Below are 18030 nucleotides of genomic sequence, written 5' to 3'. Positions count from 1 at the left end.
GGTACGGGATACCTCTAAACTTCCAGGGGTTAAAAGCAGCACCGTCTCCCCTCCCCGGTTTCCTCTTCCCTTCCAGCTCTTTTACCACAACCTCTCCACATGCTGACCATTCCTCTGAAGTTGTTACAGTGGGTGGAGGGCTGGGTGGAGTCTGCCTGTTTGTTTTGAGTGTTTGAATGTGCGTGTGATTGCGTGGGCGGGGGTCTGTGTGTGCATATGTGTGTGTGTGTGTGTGTGTGTGTGAGAGAGGGAGGATGGGGGAGAACACAAGATGCTTCAAGAGAAAAAAAGGTTTTGTTTACGGTCAGAGAGCCACACACACTATCAGTGTTATTAGTGTTGGTGATACAGTACCGCAGAGGAGCAGGAGAGCTGCAGAGGCCCAAAGACGGGGGGGAAGAGACTGCCGTACCGGTCATTTACAGTCAGATTCCAACAAAGCACATCAGCACCATCTAAACACAGACTCACACGCATCACAGCCTGCAAATTTGGTCCATTAGTTCGAGATAAAGTACACATTTCATCAGCCCTTAACGAAGACGTGCTCAGAGAAGGGGGACAAGAGGGGATGCTCCACGCCGGGTCAAAAATGCATTTGTCTCACAGAAATGCAGAGCGATACGGGAGATATGTCAACACACTCAGAGACGAGAGGAGGAGAGTAACAGGAAGAAAAAAGCGAGGTGCTGTTAAGCAAGTGTAAAGTTGGACCGGATCAATTCCAAGTGGCTCCACATGGTGTTAACAGACCTGTGTGATCAATCAGGGCTCAGCAGCAGCAGCATTTGCCAATGTCTCTCTCTTTTTTTTTTTTTTTTACAGTCTGGTGAAAATAAATCAACAGAAGTGTTTTCTTTTGATTCCCAACGTGAACAGCAGCTGTTTACCCACATGGGTAGATAGAAAACAGAGGGACCAGTCCATCAGGCTGCCTCCACACCTAAAGATACTGCTTTTACAACACCAACTGCCAAAGCTGCAATGTTATTAAGTATTCATTCAAATTTAAAGATGATAATTTGGGGGTTTTGGCACAGGTGGGGTGCCAGGGAGCATCATCAAGCAGCACGTCCCTGACGTAAAAATGGCAGGGATGCAGCTCTGTGGTGAGCAAGAACACAAACTATATGGAAAAGCAGAGACAATGCAACAACAGTGTTTCTTATTTGTTGTTTCTGTGGGTTAAACTGAGGAGTAAGTTTTTACCCACATGGGATACAAATTCTGCCAAAGCTTGAGTATCAATGCAAAGTATAGGAGATAATTGCAGCACATCCCTGGACGAAAATGACCCCAGACATTACACAAAACACTACAAATCGAAAAGAAATGCTCAGAAAACCTCAAGTTTGGCTTTAAAAATCAAATTTTTGAATAAACTTCCTCACCTAAATGCTTTAAAAGCACATTTATGTTAAGTTAAATGAGACAAAAACGCTTTATATCCTTCTACATTAAAAAAACATAAATGTGTACTATACTCAACAGAGGTTCGTCTCCACTCTGTCTAAACGCTGAAGGTGTTTCAACCTGAAAACCACAGCACAGCGCTCGAGCGCAGAAAAAAAAGACCTTACCGTGCACGAGCTGCAGCAGCGCACGAAGAAAAACCTCACGTCTTCACGATGTTTGTGCCGAAAAAAAAGAAAACAGAACCGAACCGACAGACAGTTTTAAATCCGCCCCAGGAGCTGCTGTGTGTGTTAGAGTCCGTGTGCGTGTGAAGACGAGCCTCCTCTACTACAGACTGAGAGCTGCCGGATCACACGGTTGTAAACTTTAAGCTCCTCCCACTGCACACGCTGCCTGTCCGCGTGCCAGCTCACCGTGTGTCTGACTCCTCATCATGTATGAATCAGGCATGCGCTCACAGGTCATGTCCTCGCGCACATCACTAAAATAAACAATTATAAACACGAAAAAATGGTGAATTTATAATTAATCAAACTTTAGCTTATAGTTTTTTCAGCAATTACATGTTATAATTGATTTAGAAGAATTGTTTATTGGAAAGTGCTGATTGTTGCTCATGATTAAAAAATACTGCGTAGTACATTTATTAACATTATCTCTAGTTGCAACTGAGTAGTTAATCTTTTTTGAAGCGTTTAATTGTTTTTTAACACTGAAATGACTCAACAAAATATAATTAACTACAAATTGACCATTTATTAGTTTGGGTTATTGTAAAATGTTACTTATGTCAGTTAGTTCTTTTTAGCAAAGAAATTAGTTTAAAACATTTTAGTGAAAATTGTCCATATTTGTGGCATTGAAGCCAGTTTTTCCTTAGTGGCCAAACTATGTACCTACAACGTCACGTGATGCACGTGGGCCCAAAAATACTTTTTCCCATAAGCTTACATTATCAAAGAAGCGGCTTTGAAACCATAGATCTTGTTTTTGTTTTGATGATTAGTCTAATAAAAACTGGTGAAATTTTATAAGAGCTACAGGATTAAATCGTTTATTTCTATTCAAGTTAAACTAAACTGGAAGTTAGGCAGCTCGGTCAGCAGAAGTGCACATGATCCAGATAATATTATATTCGGAAGTCAAGACATTTTGACTTTGAAACTGCACCGAGCAGCTCTCGTAGTTATAAATGTTTATAAAACTTCCTTAAAGGTGCCTTTGTGTTTGTCAACGATGCAAAAGGAGGTCAAAATACAAATATGTGTTTATTGTGGACAAAATATATGCACAAGTCTACGCATAACTTGCAATGTAAGAATTTCTTGTCGCAAAAGTGCCTTTATGTCTTATCGGAGTTTGGAAACATACTATGTGGAAGTTCAAATTCAGTTTGTACACAGCAGCGTAGGGAAGGTGATATTATCTTCCTCTTCCCTCTGCTCATGGAATGTGTTGGGTAAAAGTGTACCATTTTTTTTCTACGATTGTTTCGGGAATCCTACTCTGAAATAAGTAAAACAAACACAACATGAATAAATGAATGATTGAATAGTTGTGTACTATATAAAATAGTTCCGCCAGTTGCTGCGGGGATCACAGGGTTACATTTTCCGCCACAATAAAAGCCTGAAGTAGCCTGTAAGTGTTCAGAAAATATGCAACCTTCACCTAAAAATGCAGAAAACCTGACAATTATGCACGCACACAATCTGTGCATACACAGTAAGTTACAAACGTGTAGGAGTAGTGAATTGATTTAGCGCTCGTCTCTTTGAAACACACTCTGAAGTATATATTAATGCAGTTTATGCAGTCGATGCGAAGAGGCTCTGATTCTGACCTTGACAGATTTCTTTGCTGAGAGAAAGTTTCCCAGCTCTGTCGTCGCGGGTGTCAGAGTTCCTCTTCCTCTCTCTTTCTCCGGGCGACCCTGCAGCCGTCAGACAATGAATGACAACCGAGAGCGTCTACCACAAAGAGCATTACAGCGGATTATGTACAAAGGCAAAGACCTGAACACAACCAGACTCAGCCATTCATGTAATCTCCTCTTTGCCCTCAGAAAAGAGTAATAACAAAAGAAACGTGGGCTCCAGAAACAACAGCGCGGCTGCCCCTTCTGCTCCACTCAGGACGTCCAATCAGAATGATCAGTGTCTCTTCTTGACGAGGAGGGACACAAATCATGCCTCATCTGGGGGGAAGATATCTTGACTATTAGCACAATGGATGTAATGACAGCAACCTGCATCCTGACACTTCTGGAAATGTTGTCACAGGAGAGGGTTCAATTCAAGGCAAAGTCTCCGTTCCTCTCTTGCTTTCTGTCCCTGTTGTTCCATTTCTTTGACTAACTGCAGCTCTCCTTCTCTTTCTCTGTTGCATGTTCTCTGATAGACAGACGTCAAATCAAAGTTGCTCTCCTTTATCTTCCGGGCCCTCAGTAATCCCTCAAATTCAATCAAGGATTACTTCCGAGAAGATTAAAATCATCCAATATTCAAAAGTCAGCCTCGCAACCACGGGGAGTAGATGGACCACACAGCGGTATGAATTCCTCTAAAGATCGGCATAATAGTTCTTTTATTCCATCTCTATTCGCTCTGCAGTGATTTAAAAGCACTGAGCAATTATTAATCAATGCATTAAGCCACGAGTCCAACGAAACTGAGACTGAGCGCTCTGCAAACAAGGGGATAAAAAAATTACGGGAACAAATTAGCCACTGTCTGGGAGAAAAAAAGGGAAAAAGCCAGCGAACGGTCCTCCGACACTCCCAAACTGAAGATGCAATAACAAGATGCTGAGCGGCTCTGCAGCTTTCTGTGGAGCACTTTGATAAGAATTAAGTAGCTTCTTGGTAATGAGCACGCCAGAGTTTATTAGGAGCCATTTACACTTTGAGGAAATTATTTCAGACTCAATCAGAAGCCGTTTCTGAGTCCTGAAGGTCACAATTTTTCTCAAATGTGCAGTTGTTGACCGCATCACCCTTAATCTGCCACCGCACTCAAGTAATATCCCTTTGTGGTGGCACGCGAGCGCACCGGGGAGCATACAGAAGCCATTCATATTAAGGTCACGGCCACCCGCGGAGCCTTTATTGGGGTTAAGTGTATGACAGACTCTTTCAGTAATACACAACACCAGATTTGGGGACTCGCCTAAATATTTTGTATTTACAAGTGCTAAGCTGCTCACGGCAAAGCTAAGGCTTACGTCAATGAGATCAGCATTTCTTTTTCTTTTCATTGACAGGCTCAGAGGCACTCAAAGTTTAGCTGTTATGTCCCCGTTATGTCTAACCACTGGCTTTACCTTCATGGATAACAATTTGAGGTTTAAAAAAGATGTACTGTAGCCATGCTAGCAGCTTGGCTAAAACTAAATCTGAAACGGAGAAATCTCAGAGACTATACAGTACGTATTTTTGTTGGCTAACCCGGAAATTAGCATCGCTATGAATGAGTTACACTAGAGGCATAATACTTCAACGTCATCTGCACTAAGTATCTTAATTCACTACAGTATACACACTTTACTATACACTGAATAATCTGCAAGTTGTACAGTTAAAGTTACAATAGTTTGCAAATAAAGTCAGCCTGTAAAGACGGACTGGTGAGTAGATGAATGGTCAGTCTGAATGATGACACTCAATGTCACCGACAACCTCTCGTCACATTTAGCAACTCGTTAGCAACCATGTTTTTCAGACATGTAAATGCTTTTTAATTCAACAAGGCGTACTTACTGACATGTTGTTTGTTGTGGTAACCAACGACCTTATTTCAGGTACTTAACCAAAAAACCATGTAAAAAAACTCTGAGACGATGAGACGACGCAACAGGAAGTGCAAAAATGCTAACATATTCTTTATTGTTTATGGGTTTAATGACTCATTCCTGCAGCTCTCCGCTGGAAGGACCATCTAAAAATTGATACAGACATTCATGGTCCCCAGAGTTTACATTTGAATGACTTTGGTCATCCTTAGATTTTCAGTCAGGTGCCATAATCTGATCTGAAACTATTGACATTCCACACTGTACTTTCTTTACTTAATTACTTACTGACATTTTGCAAATGTTTGCATGCCAACACGCCAAACTAAGATGTCGAAGCTGGTAAACGTCACACCTGCTAGTCATTTGTGTACGTTGCTGTTAGCATTTAGCACTGCTGCATTAAAGTCGAGCCTCACAGAGCTGCTAGCATGGACGCTCAGTCTTGTTCATCAGTTACTAATTTGGTGATAAACTGAATAATGACAGATGTATCTTATGTCCCAGATAAACTCAAAATTGTATGTGATACGAGACGTATTTCAGGGGATGATGACAAGAGCTGTTGACATGCAACAAGGTCGACTCATGACTCCTCGAGGTGTGAACACCCTGACTGGTAAGCTCTACCCCTGCAGCCTGTGATGAAGTCAGAGGCACCTCCTGTAGACCTGACTGCACTATGACTCATCCCTGTGTCCTCACCTTGTTCCGCTCCAGCGGTCCCCAAAATGTCCCGACATCTCACTCACCCTCTCTCTCTCTCCGTCTCACCTCACAACGATGATTCATGACTATTCACCGGGTGCAGCACTCCAATCTGAAAGTGTCCCATTTGCCGCCTTTATAAATGATCCTGAGTGGAGTTGTTTTGACAAGTTGGTCGTTCATCATTGACAGGAATGACTTGTTGTTTTGATGCCTTTAAATCAAACTGCATGTGCTGTCGGCTGTGACCATATTTTTCCCCACACATTTGGGTAAACCGCCTAAACTGATGTTTCTTGGACCAGAATCAGAATACATTTGAAACCTTCTTCTTAGCATTTGCTCAATCTTTGTCCAGTAAGACCCCACACAGATCGGCCAATGAACTAAACTCTGGACCCTGACACAGTTTAAAGAGTCAGCTACAAACCACAAAGAACCATATTTTCTCAATCACCCCTACTGGCATCTAGTCAGGCAATTAGTTGGAGGTAAAGGACTTCTTCAACTAACATTTCAACAAAGGCTGTATTCAGACGCACCAGGGCTTTGAGCGGATGCTGCTGGTGAACCGACATGCCCACGATGGAAAATACTTCTCTTCTCCACGCACCTTGAAAGAAGGCGTAGTTGTGACAGAAACTCCTACTCTGTTTCCACGATGAAAATGTTAATATACCGATGATAAGCAAGTGTAATGTTACATTGTAGCACTCTGGAATGCTTATTTTAAACTAGCTAATTAGCACAAAATACAAAGACTGTGTCCAACATGCATACTACACACTGATTGTAAGTGGGCGTTTGGTGTCAATAAGTATGAAATGTGACAAAGTACACTTAAAGCAGACGACACACCGACTAAATACAGCCCATTTTTTTTGAGTGTACTGTTTATGCACACTGTTCTCCCACAATGCCGTTCTCAGGGGAAATGGAGGAGCAGCTCACAGCTGAAAAAAATTAAAGTTAACTGTGGGTGGTGGCAGTGAAGCAGCTCTAAAAAAACTTGTAAACAGAAGTATTAAATCGAAGGGAAAACATTTCAATGTGAAGCTCAATTATTTAATTTGGAGCGACATCTTTAAGTAGCAATTCAACTGACATCCGTCATCACAGGCACGCAGATGTATTCTGTTGTAGGAACTGCAAAAAACTGTATGTTATTGTGAGTTATGTGGCGCGTGCTGTTTAAGCTTAGTATGAATTTGGGACAAGCACAGCTGAGACTGATGTGCATGTCATTGGTTTTGCATGTATTTGCTTGTCATTCGAAGTGTTGGAGGTTCAGCAAGGTTAATAGAATCTATTATGGAGGGGGGCAGGATTGTGTCGGCCAAATTTCATGACCATCAATCCAGTAGTTGCTAAGATGTTCCACTCTGGATCAAAGAGTTGGTCTGGCTGGCTGATGGAGCCTTTAACATAGCTAAAAAACCACAGCAGCATCTCTGACCCGGTTCCTCTGGACAATCCACAGGCCTCCGTTTATATTGGACCTATTTTCTACCAAAATAAGAGTAACCACAGAAACTAGAATCGGTGGATTTTATGAAAAGGCACACTGCTTACTTATTGTGTTTTAAAATCATTCGTCAACACTGTGAGCACCACACACATAATCCCATTTTTGGGGTCGAGGCAGAAATCTCGCAGCCAAATATGCAAAATTCTCTGAGCACATGAATCCAAAACTATCTGCATGGCTAAATACTAACAGAGGGAAGTGAGAGAATATGTTGAACGTGTTGTTATTCGGGTAAATTAGCCCTTCAGGGAAACCAGAGTGACCAAACAGCATCAGATGGCAACTCATGTCCATATCAAAGACAAGGGCGGTGGCCTCTCCTGTTTTTTACAACTTCCATTGTTTTCACGCAGCCTCACGACCATCCCTCCCTCTCCCTCTCTCTCTCTGATGCTCACACATGTCAGAAATACGCCTGCGTATTTAGTGACAGGGAAAATAATTAAACACGAGTGGATGTAAATCATGTCATCAACTTTAATTGGCTCTTACTTTCATTCCTGACATGTTCAATCATCCCACAGTGAGTTTTTGAGGCTTCTTGGTTCCCCCGCGTAATTAAAGCTTAGAGGGCTAACTTGTCAATAGCGCAGCTCGTCTTAGAGAATACTAAAAGACTGACACAAAGTTCTGATTTTTATTTATTTATTTATTTTTGCCTATAAGTTCCTGCGGTGTGCTGTATTTCATGCTGTGACCAGTTTTTTCCTTAGTATCAATCTAAAGATGTGGCGGCAAAGAAGAATGGTGGCCTATCTGTTGGATTAGCTTCGTTGCATTTCTGCTCCATTAACCAGCAAACATTAAAGATACTAAAAAACAAAGGAAGACAAGTGGAAAAAAAAGAAGATAAAGACAGTCTCACATGTGGCAGAGATTATCAAGAAATGGACTCAAAGCCTTTGCCTGCTCAGTGGTCAAGCTAGCTGAAGGGTCTGATACCGAATAAGCGCCGATATCTGCTGCCTGAGCTTCTCAGGAGAACAGGCTGCCATGTGGCGTTACGAATTTCTAGAGTATGTTATGAGATTAAGGCGGTCCGGTGTTCCCCCGGGTGACTGTCAGTGCAGTTTAAATGAAGATGTCGACGTGTGTGTGTTTGCTCACTGCATAGATTTTCTTTGTCTGGCTGTTTCTTGGTTGGTTTTGAAGCTGGGAGGCTGTGGATGCCGCAGTAGGAGGGCATAGGTGAAGGTCCTGCACAGCTGCACAGCGGGAGGGGGGGAGGGCTGTGGAAGAAAAGCCTCCCGGCACTGGGAATGAATTAATGAGTTTCTGATATTTATTTTATTTTTTTTTGATGAATTTTTCAGGACACACAAGTTTATTAATCTTGACATTAAACACAGCACAGCGTTAAAGGGGAATATCATTAAATGTAAGAGATTGCCTCAGTGTTTCTTAGGTTTAATTTCAGGTTTTTCCATTAAAGTTATTTTTTAGTTTTTTGTTGCTGAAATTAAATCAAAACTGCTCCGCTTCCAGTAAAGCTCCACAGAGATTTCTGCAATGTTACAAAAAAAAGAAGAGAAACAGCTCATTGAAAACAAAATTAAATTTCCATCAGCTGCTTGGATCGCAATGCAATGTGTTAGTAATCCTTTTAAAGCAAAGTGTGATAAGTGCACAAGTGCAGGCACGAACAGTCAAACTAGATTTTCAAGTGTTAAACAAAGATCATCCATATTTTCTTTTACTCTCAACCTCCTGTTGTGTGTTTAGTCTCTGTGAAAACACTGTGCCGTCCCAGGTATTCATGTGTGTCTATTTACAGACACACAGCTCCCGACTTTGGAAAAATTCATTGTTTTTGAGTCGAATGCATTTAGAAGTCGGAGGTTTTCTTTTTGTTTTTTTTGTTCCTGAGCTTGTATACGCATGACATTTGGTGGACAGCTTCGGTGAAAGAGGGCTTCAGTGCTCTGAGGATCAAAGAAGCGGAGCAGCTGTCCTGGGTCTGGATTTTCCTAAAAACGACCCCTCGTCGTCACATGTTTTATTCTTAGGAATACTTGTGGTGTCTCTGTTTAGAGCCAACTGGTTGAAAAAAACCAACACAATCTTTGATTTAATGTTCATGTAGAAGCCTGAACACACACAGTCAGTGCAATAGAACAAACCCAGTCTACAGAATACATGTTGGCACTTAAAGCGGCTGTTAATTATATATATTTTTTAATTAAAATAAGTAATAAACTAGCCCTATATTCCAACAGCTAACACTGTTGTGGAGTGTATGGTCTATCCTCCCCCAGTTTATGCAGCAAAATAGCAACAAGACAATAATCTGGTATCCCTGCCTCCTTTTTCCAATCAGGACAGAGTACTCCATGAAGAGGCGGTCCTGTCTGTTCGAACAAGAGGCAGCATTTTCCTGCTCTGGTACCTAAACCAATGGCTGAACAGCTGAAAGCTACCAGTTCCAGCGCCCCCTTGGCGGCTTACACAACTTAGCAGGCCAAGTGATGAAGAAGAAGAAAAACAAAGAGGCAAAGAGAACTGCTTTAAATAAAGAAAGGAGTTGTAGAAATGTGGAGGCGCAGAGAGGAGGGAGCGGACAGCTAAATGCAAAATGGACAGGAAGCTAGCTTAAACGACAACAACGCTTACAGCAGCATTCGCGTTTCTGGAAATCACTGATATGTCACAACTTTACGTTTCTTTGGAATCAAATTTAATCCGACAACTCTGTTCTTATGATCCTGTCAGGTTTAGGCACCAAAAGCACATAGTTATACTTAAGTATACAAAGTATCAGGTTTTTGTCGTCATAAAAGGCCTCCTTGAAAATGTCCAGTAGTTGTGACTCTTACAAACATTGAAACACAGTCATGAACCGCAGTCAGTGGCTAGCCTGGCTAGACTTTTCACCTGTAGCTCCACCACCATCCCCTCCACCTTCTGATAAGACAGTCAGGTCATTAACATGTAACACTATCCCATCTTAAACTTAATTCCAATGTTGGTTTATTAATTTTGTTAAACATACACAACCTTAGCTGTACTTCCCCTATAAGTACATGAGTAACCAACTCTATATGAAAACTGAAACATAAATAGATAAGCTAAAATAAATACCTTCCCAAAAATAATGAGCATAATATTAATCACGTGGCATTCCAGTCGTTTGGTTTGTTTACCAGATATCAAAATGAGCATGTAGTGGTCTCAGAAACATGTCTGCCTGGTGTAATGTTTACGTTTAATCCGGCCCTGATGACACACGCAAATGTGAGAGTCATCAGTTGTGTGCATTCATGTTTGCTGCCAACATTTATTCTTGGCAACTGCGCGGATACAACCGTGACTGAGCTGAAGTTGTCCAGAAAGTTAAAGGTGTGTGAATCCTCCTCTACGCCGCGTTCAGTATCCAAATCGGTTACACAGTCGGCAGAGTCGATAAAATATTGAGTTAATTGACCTTTCTCTGTACCTGCACTATACCTTGACTGAGTTTCAAATATTCATATTCTCCTCAGCTGATTGCTTTGACGTCAGCAGACCCGGTGAGGGGAAGATACAGAATTACCAGGTTCAGTCAGCATGAAATTGTAGGCAGATCTAATGTACCTACAGCTCAGGCTCTGCATCCTCAACTTCACCACACAGGAAGCTCCAAAGTCAGAAATAGTGACAGAACAGGCGAGAGCAGAGATTCCTCACAATCAGAGGATGTTTGAATAACAGAAGAAGCGCTTCGGGGAGAATATTAACATTTAGACTCTGTGCCAGCTTCACAAACTGCAGCGCATGAGCGCAGTATTAGCTCCTGGCCTTACTTTCAGAAGGTCTTTGGGGCAGTGGGGCTGTAATGGGATTCAAACAGTAAGAAATCAATAAGCTATCTCAGTGTGACCACACACTAACCTTTAAAAGACCCCAAATAATGCTTGAACAGCCAATGGGAGCTCACGTTGCCGTTCACTTCCTCATTGCCTGTTGGTTTATTAGTTTGCTGTAGGACCTCCATCCTCATTACTTTGCATTTATGCCCACAGAGAGTGTGTCGGAGTTAAACAGCCTGGAGGAGGAACCGTTTCATGTGCTAATCATTGATTAAAAAAAATCCAGCAACATATTTGCACGCGCTGTTCCATGAGGGAGAATCTGAGCGAGTCCAGCTGACTTTCAAAATATCTTGGTGGGTTTGTTCCTTTTCGATGTGGTTATAGCTGCAATCGTTGGTAATAATGAGCGCGCTGAAGAGCATAGCAACGCTAATTTGTTTGTTGCTTAATTGAAGAATGGCATGCAGATAGATAACCAAGCGTGGAAAACATATTGTTTGGGTTGCTGCCAGTGAGCTGGTGATGGATTACACTTCCTCCCAGATTTTAGCCAGATATTTGTTTGAATTATGAATCCCATCAACACGCTGATCTCCAGGATGGAGATGCTTTCAAAAGTGGCCAATTTTTCTGCATTTGTATTGAAATGGAAAAAAGCAACGCATCATGTCTGGCTTTTTGTCAGCTCCATGTGATACAGGAGTGGAAAAACATCTGGATGAATTAGTCATGAGCGTGTCCACATGTGAAGTAGACCAACCATTATAAAATATTAACATTTCAACACACTGGATCTGAAAGGTTAGGTTGCAGCGCACGGCTACAGGAAACGCAATCTGGTCAAGCAAGCTCAGCCCAGAAAAGAAAAGAATGCACCAGTGACTTCGCTCCCAAGTTCCATTATCATTAATGTGTCATTTAGCAGTCAAAAGCCGAGGCAATAATAGAATTACTTTCTGCTATTAGACTCAATGTCATTGAGCCTCACAATGAGGGAGCCCGGTTGCACATAATAGGGGAGGGAGAAGACAAGAGGGAGGCATCGCAAGTGTCCAAATGTCACAGGCGCATGAGTTCACACCACATGCACACACCCTGTTTCGTCACGGGCACAACAGGAACAATCTATACGTACATAATGAGACTGTCAGGGCTTTATTGCAGCCATACATCCTCGCTGTCCAGCGAGAACTACACCACATCACAGGAAACTTAACGCAGCAGCTTTAAATTCATACGATTCAGCTTCCGAAATCATTTCCCCAATTCCCTGTGTTATCTCAAAAGCATTGTTGACTGATTTTTTTTTCCCCTTTTTTTTTTCCTTTTTTCAAAGAGCAGATAAAACACAAACACACTGGAGCCTCTAAATATTTAGGGCTCCAGGAAATGAGGCTTGCACATGCACACATATGCACACAAACAGATTCCTTATCCCACACGTGCAGCTCACCACAGACGCACAATGAGCCAAGACCCTGATTCAATGCAATCTATTGCCATGGCACCCGGCAGCCTGGATGACCGGTATCTGTAGCAGCTGAGCAAAGTCCCCCCCCCCCTCCCCTCACACCACTTCCTTACTCCAGAGCACAAACTCGGCGGCGAGCCCCTCTCCTCCCAGGCTGCGGTGGCAGCGATGCCTCCCGGTGTTCTGCCCGCCACTCTCTCTACTGAAGAAAATGAAAAAAGAAACACACACAACACTCCCAACGTCCGTTCATCCTTTTGTCTTACTCTGAACCCCAATCGCCTGCTGTCACAAGAGAGGAAAAGGGAGGAGGACTCACCGTGCTTCCACCCCCCCTCCTCCACCACGGCAGGAGAAGAAGAAGAAGGAGAAGAAGAAGAAGAAGAAGAAGAAGACAGGAGCCAGGTGGAGCGATCGGAGAGGCTGCAGTGGCGGAGGAATCCCCCTGGTAGTGTATGTGTAAAGAGTGTGTGTGAGAGAGGGAGAGAGGGGAGCGTGGAGGTGTGCACGCGCGTCTGTGTGTGTGAGAGAGTGCGTGTGTGTGTGTGTGTGAGTGTATGTGCGTGTGCGTGTGTGTGTGGTGTGTGTGGAGCCAGAGCTGATCCAGCAGATGCAGGCGGGAGCCACCAATAGAATGAGGAGAAGGAGAGAGAGAGAGAGAGAGAGAGAGAGAGGGGAGTGTGTGAGAGACGGAGGGAGGGAGAGGCAGCAGAGGAGGGGTCTGGTAGCATTACATCATGGACTAGGGATCGGTGGGTTTGCAGGGGGTGGACTACGGGTGGGGGAAGGTGTGTGAACGTGTGTGTGTGTGTTTGTGTGTGTGTGTGTGTGTCCTTGTGTTTGTGTTTGGGTCTGCATCACTGTATATTCTCCCTCTGCAGCCGAAAAAACCACGGGATGATTAAAGATTGTGTCCATGCTGCAAACAGTGCGGTGTCGTCACGGTGCCTGCACCTGCGCGCGTGTGTGTGTGTCTGTGATGTGTGTGTGTGTGATGGTGTGTTGTGTGTGGAAACATAAACAACAGCTATAATCAAGGAGGTATTATAATCATGCCACATTTCATAGATCCTGAACCTTAACCCTCCTGCTGGATATAAATAAGTATCCTCACAGCTTCCACGAGCAGATACACTCCAGATGCTTTTCCTTTTCTTCTATAGCATGGCTGTCACACAGGCTCGCTGCAGATGGACATTAGAGAAAGAAAAAAAAAAAAAGAAGAAAAGAAGAAAAAAAAACCCTCGATCCGAGCCGTTCCTTTCCACCACAGGACACACACCCCACAGGCAGAGCTACCAGCTAATGGCTCCCTTGTCAGCTTTTATAAAAAAGCAGTGATGGACACCCTGTTAGGAAGTCGCTGACATTTCAGGTGAGCGATTCCAAAACACTTTCTGCTGGCTTTGACGTAGCACATCTCTAAATGGGAGAGAAAAAACACACTTTTCTCCCTCTGTCTCTTTTATTTATTTATTTTTTTACCTTACAGGAGCAGCAGCGATCACCTGTCTTTGTGCAGCCTGCCATCCCTAAAAAGGAACGGAGAGGGAGAAGAAAGGAGGGAAAGAGGGAGCGAGGAGGAAGGGCGTTAGCGGGGAAACAATGACAGCTCAGGGTCATCCTCGCACCCTCTTGCTCCGTCTGTACCGATCTGGCACCAGACAGGCAGAAAACGAGATAGGAGGGAGGCAGGTGGCAGAAACACGTAGATAAGGAAGTCTTTCCCCCCTCGCGGCTCTCTTAATTAATTTTCATAAGTTACGTCTGTGTTTAGCCCCGCAGGCTTTCTGTGACTCGTAGGGATGTTGTGATGTTTGCACTCTCGCTCAGGATGCAGCCGCGTCCTCCCGCCTCGTCTCTGGCGAGCCAAATGTTAACGTGCTAGGTGGCCCGGCAGGCTGTCAGTGTTCTCTCTACTGTTCTGTTTTCTTCCTCCCCCCCCCCGGCATCTCTCTCAGACGAGTGCACCCACATTTCATTCAATAAAAAGTTGTTGAGGAGGGAGAATACAGTCGTCCAAGCCAACAAGCTAACCAAGTTTGGTTTCGGTTAGCATGTTGTTCCAGCTCAGTCGCTTTGGGTTTCGGGAAGATGTTTTTGGCGTACAGACTCTCTGTGACCCACGTCTGTGTTGTGCAACAATTTGTACTCTAACTTTTTTAGCTTTAATTCATAATTCAGGAGTATTAACTGATTGCACAGCGTAATGTCTGGAAAAAAAGTGTAGATTGGTTCCCTATAAACCTCGCTTTCTCTACTGGCCTGCCCACCAGGCAATAAAAAATACATCTAAATAAAATAAAAACAAAAGGTCGTGTTGCCGTTGCAATCAAAACATTAAGAGGCGTCGTTTTCCACGGTCACAATTCCCACGTGATGGCGGAACAACTGGAATAACGGTGGAAACTCAACACTTGGAAAGATAAAGAACCTGAACTGATCTGATCTTAAACCGACATAAAACAGTGAACTGACGGTCGTTCGCTCAATGAAGAGGGCCGGTGTTGTGTCAAAGTCTGTTCCCTGGCTGATATGTGTTTCCTCTAACCAGTCAAAATTAAGACGGTTCAAATTCTATTAGATCATTAACAAAACTTGCCTACTTATTGATTCAACCTGGTGTTTAAATCTGCCTTTTCACTGTTTCTTATAGAAAAGCTGTTTTTTTTTTTTGCTTTGGACAGTAGCCACGTCGTTAGCGGTAGCCATGTTGCTAACAGCTGCAGAGAGTAACGCCACAGGGAAATGCCAGGAGGTGGGAATTTGAAAAATGGTCTGTTCCTTCTAAAAACTATGTCACCCAGCTAATGAGCCACAATAGCTTTTTTCCTTTATGACTCTCTTTCCTCTCAAAGATCAACATTGTCGAAATAGTTTTCTTACTGGTCAGCGGTGCACATTTGCATTTCAAAACTCAGCGAAGTTGAACCGATGCTAGCCTGGACTCATTTTTGCTTCCTCAAGAGGATTCCCCGGTATTGGAATTAAATAATTTCCCCACAACATTAAGCTGCTGTCCACCAATCGTGGTGTGTCCAGACCTGTTCATTATCTGTGATACCAGAAGAGTGGCAGCAGGGTCTTTATTTGAAAGATAACAAGCGCAATGATTCAGCAGTGACATGGGTTAACGCAACATTAATGCAGTCATTATAACTTAAAGCACGAGGGAGGAAATCTCAGCGGGGAAAACAAACAAAGAGAGGTTCTACCGAGTCGGAGTGATTTATGATCGTTACAATATTTCTGGCGCGTTTGCTGTTATACCAGCTTTTAGAGGTGCTGCCAACCAAGCCTCTCCTGCCAGTATCACTTTATGAGATATTGGATATGTTCACACACACACACACACACACCTTCAACCTAATGATTCACGGTGCTGTTTCAAGTGAAGGCAGATTTGGGCCATGGCTGGCCAAAGAATGGCCTCTTTTTATCCCTTTGTCCTCTCATCGCCCTCGTAGGAATTGCTGACCGCGAATGCTCCGTCCTTCTTCTGTGAGGTGGGCCGTCAGAGATCAGACAAGTGCTTCATTTCAGATAATTTCATGGCAATATGGCTGGAACTTCACCAAAAAGATGGACAGAAGCTTACCGTCATGTAGCCTATTCAGAGCTGTTGCTGCAGATTTTCTCTATTCAGCTGAACACTCACGAAGGTGAAGCGATATCGCAACAAGAGCCTGCGGTCACATCGACATGTTCAGAAGAAACAGCGCTAATTATATATTTCTTCATCTCTTCTTTTGTGACCTGTTCGAAATAGGTTTGACCTTTTTGCTGTCACAAGCCATTAGAGGTCCTCATGACTCACGAAATGAAATGTGACAAAGGCTAATGGACCTGTGCCCACATGTGTGTGGATGTGGATCATTTCGGGAACATCTTGCTCACAACCTCGTTACGCTGCATGTTTACTGCAGGAGCCACTGTGATAGACTGAATGTGACATGTTTTAAAGGGATATAGTGACATAATGCAGAATGAAGTCTGTATTCAAGTGTGAGGATTGTCGTGTCAGAGTATTGGATCAAACACGCAGGATTCATGAATGTTCAGTGTTTCGTATTGTCTCCAAAACTGTGCAGCATTTCAAGTTCCAAATGGCTTAATTGAAAGATAAAGCAGCTCCCTGAAGCTGTTTGCGTTCCTGCTCATATCTTGCCCATTCTGACGAGCTTGTTATGCGTAAGTTCCAGCGAAGCTGTATCATCCTGGTCTTACAAAAACAAAACCGGGCCCTGTAGGGAGGGGGCCACATCTAAAGTCAACACGGTGGCAGGGTTCCCAGGCTCTGGGAACCGAGCACTAATTAAGGCCGCTGACATGAGAATGGCAGGCTGAGCAGCAGTGGACGGTCAGCATGGGCACATTAAATGTTCCACTGGCAGTGTAGCAACGATTTGCTCACTGTTTAACTTCTTTTGGTAAAGAAAATATTTGTTGTGGTAATTCTGTTAAACAACAAAACAGTTTATGCAGAAGGAGTTCATATCCTGCAGATATGAAAGTAAAGTATGCACAGATATTGACTGTGTTGATCGGCCCTCCTCACAGATGTTACTAAAAACATCAACGATGGTTCTGCAGGAGTCCGAGTGAGCCGCGACGTGATCAAATTGTGTTCCTGGCTCATTTTTCAACAACTTTTTCAATATGACACATCGAATCAGAAGCAAAAACACAAATTCTGGGGATGAACTGACCAACACTGGATATCAATGGAATTTTCTTTCATTTGTGCCACAAAAGTCAGCAGAATATGTAAAAATAATCAAGAATTTATTTGTTGTTATTACACATAGTTATCACATAAAATAGCAGTATGCAATGTAATTACAGAAGTCTATAAATAAAGTAACAGGATAATAAAAAAAACAACAACGTGAATTAAAATGAATAAACAAGTATGAACAAACTAAAATAAATACAAATACATTAAATACAGCAACTGTATAAAATGCATGGTAAAACATGATTAGCATAATGTATTTGATATATAACTGAACAGAAATACAACATATAACATTTCAGCCATCAGTCGTTATATTATTTAGCCATATGCTAAATAACTGGGCACAAATTTCACACACCTATATGTGTTAATGGGAAGAGGTTGACTTCGTACTGGTGGTTTTTTTTGGACGGTCCACAATGTTTTCTTAAACCTAACCAAGTAGTTTTGGGGCCTTTATTTTGAAAGGGGCAACCAGACTTTTTCATGTTTGTTATTGCTAATTTGACAATGGAATGAGACCATGTTGTTTTTCAAGGGCAGGCGTGTCTTCAACAATATTTTAACAATAAAACGTCCGCCCTGCAAACAG

General features: G+C 42.8%; 1 protein-coding gene across 4 annotated transcripts in view; it reads right to left on the bottom strand.

The window, feature by feature from the left end:
* The window catches only part of LOC115580432 (semaphorin-4B-like), a 65066-nt gene extending 51736 nt beyond the window's left edge, over positions 1-13330 (bottom strand). The window contains exon 1 of one of the 4 annotated variants that reach the window (XM_030414744.1): positions 13020-13330. The gene's annotated coding sequence lies outside the window, so the exon portion shown is untranslated. Of the gene's footprint in view, positions 1-1580; positions 1757-12682; positions 12767-12813; positions 12972-13019 lie in introns of those variants that run through there. The other 3 variants (XM_030414745.1, XM_030414746.1, XM_030414743.1) reach the window with 3 other exon arrangements.
* Positions 13331-18030: the final 4700 nt, after the last annotated feature.

Source organism: Sparus aurata, chromosome 4, assembly GCF_900880675.1.
Source record: "Sparus aurata chromosome 4, fSpaAur1.1, whole genome shotgun sequence".
In the NCBI taxonomy this organism is placed as follows: Eukaryota; Metazoa; Chordata; class Actinopteri; order Spariformes; family Sparidae; genus Sparus; species Sparus aurata.
Note: the sequence above shows the minus strand (reverse complement) of the source record. Positions and strands in the feature narration are given on the sequence as shown.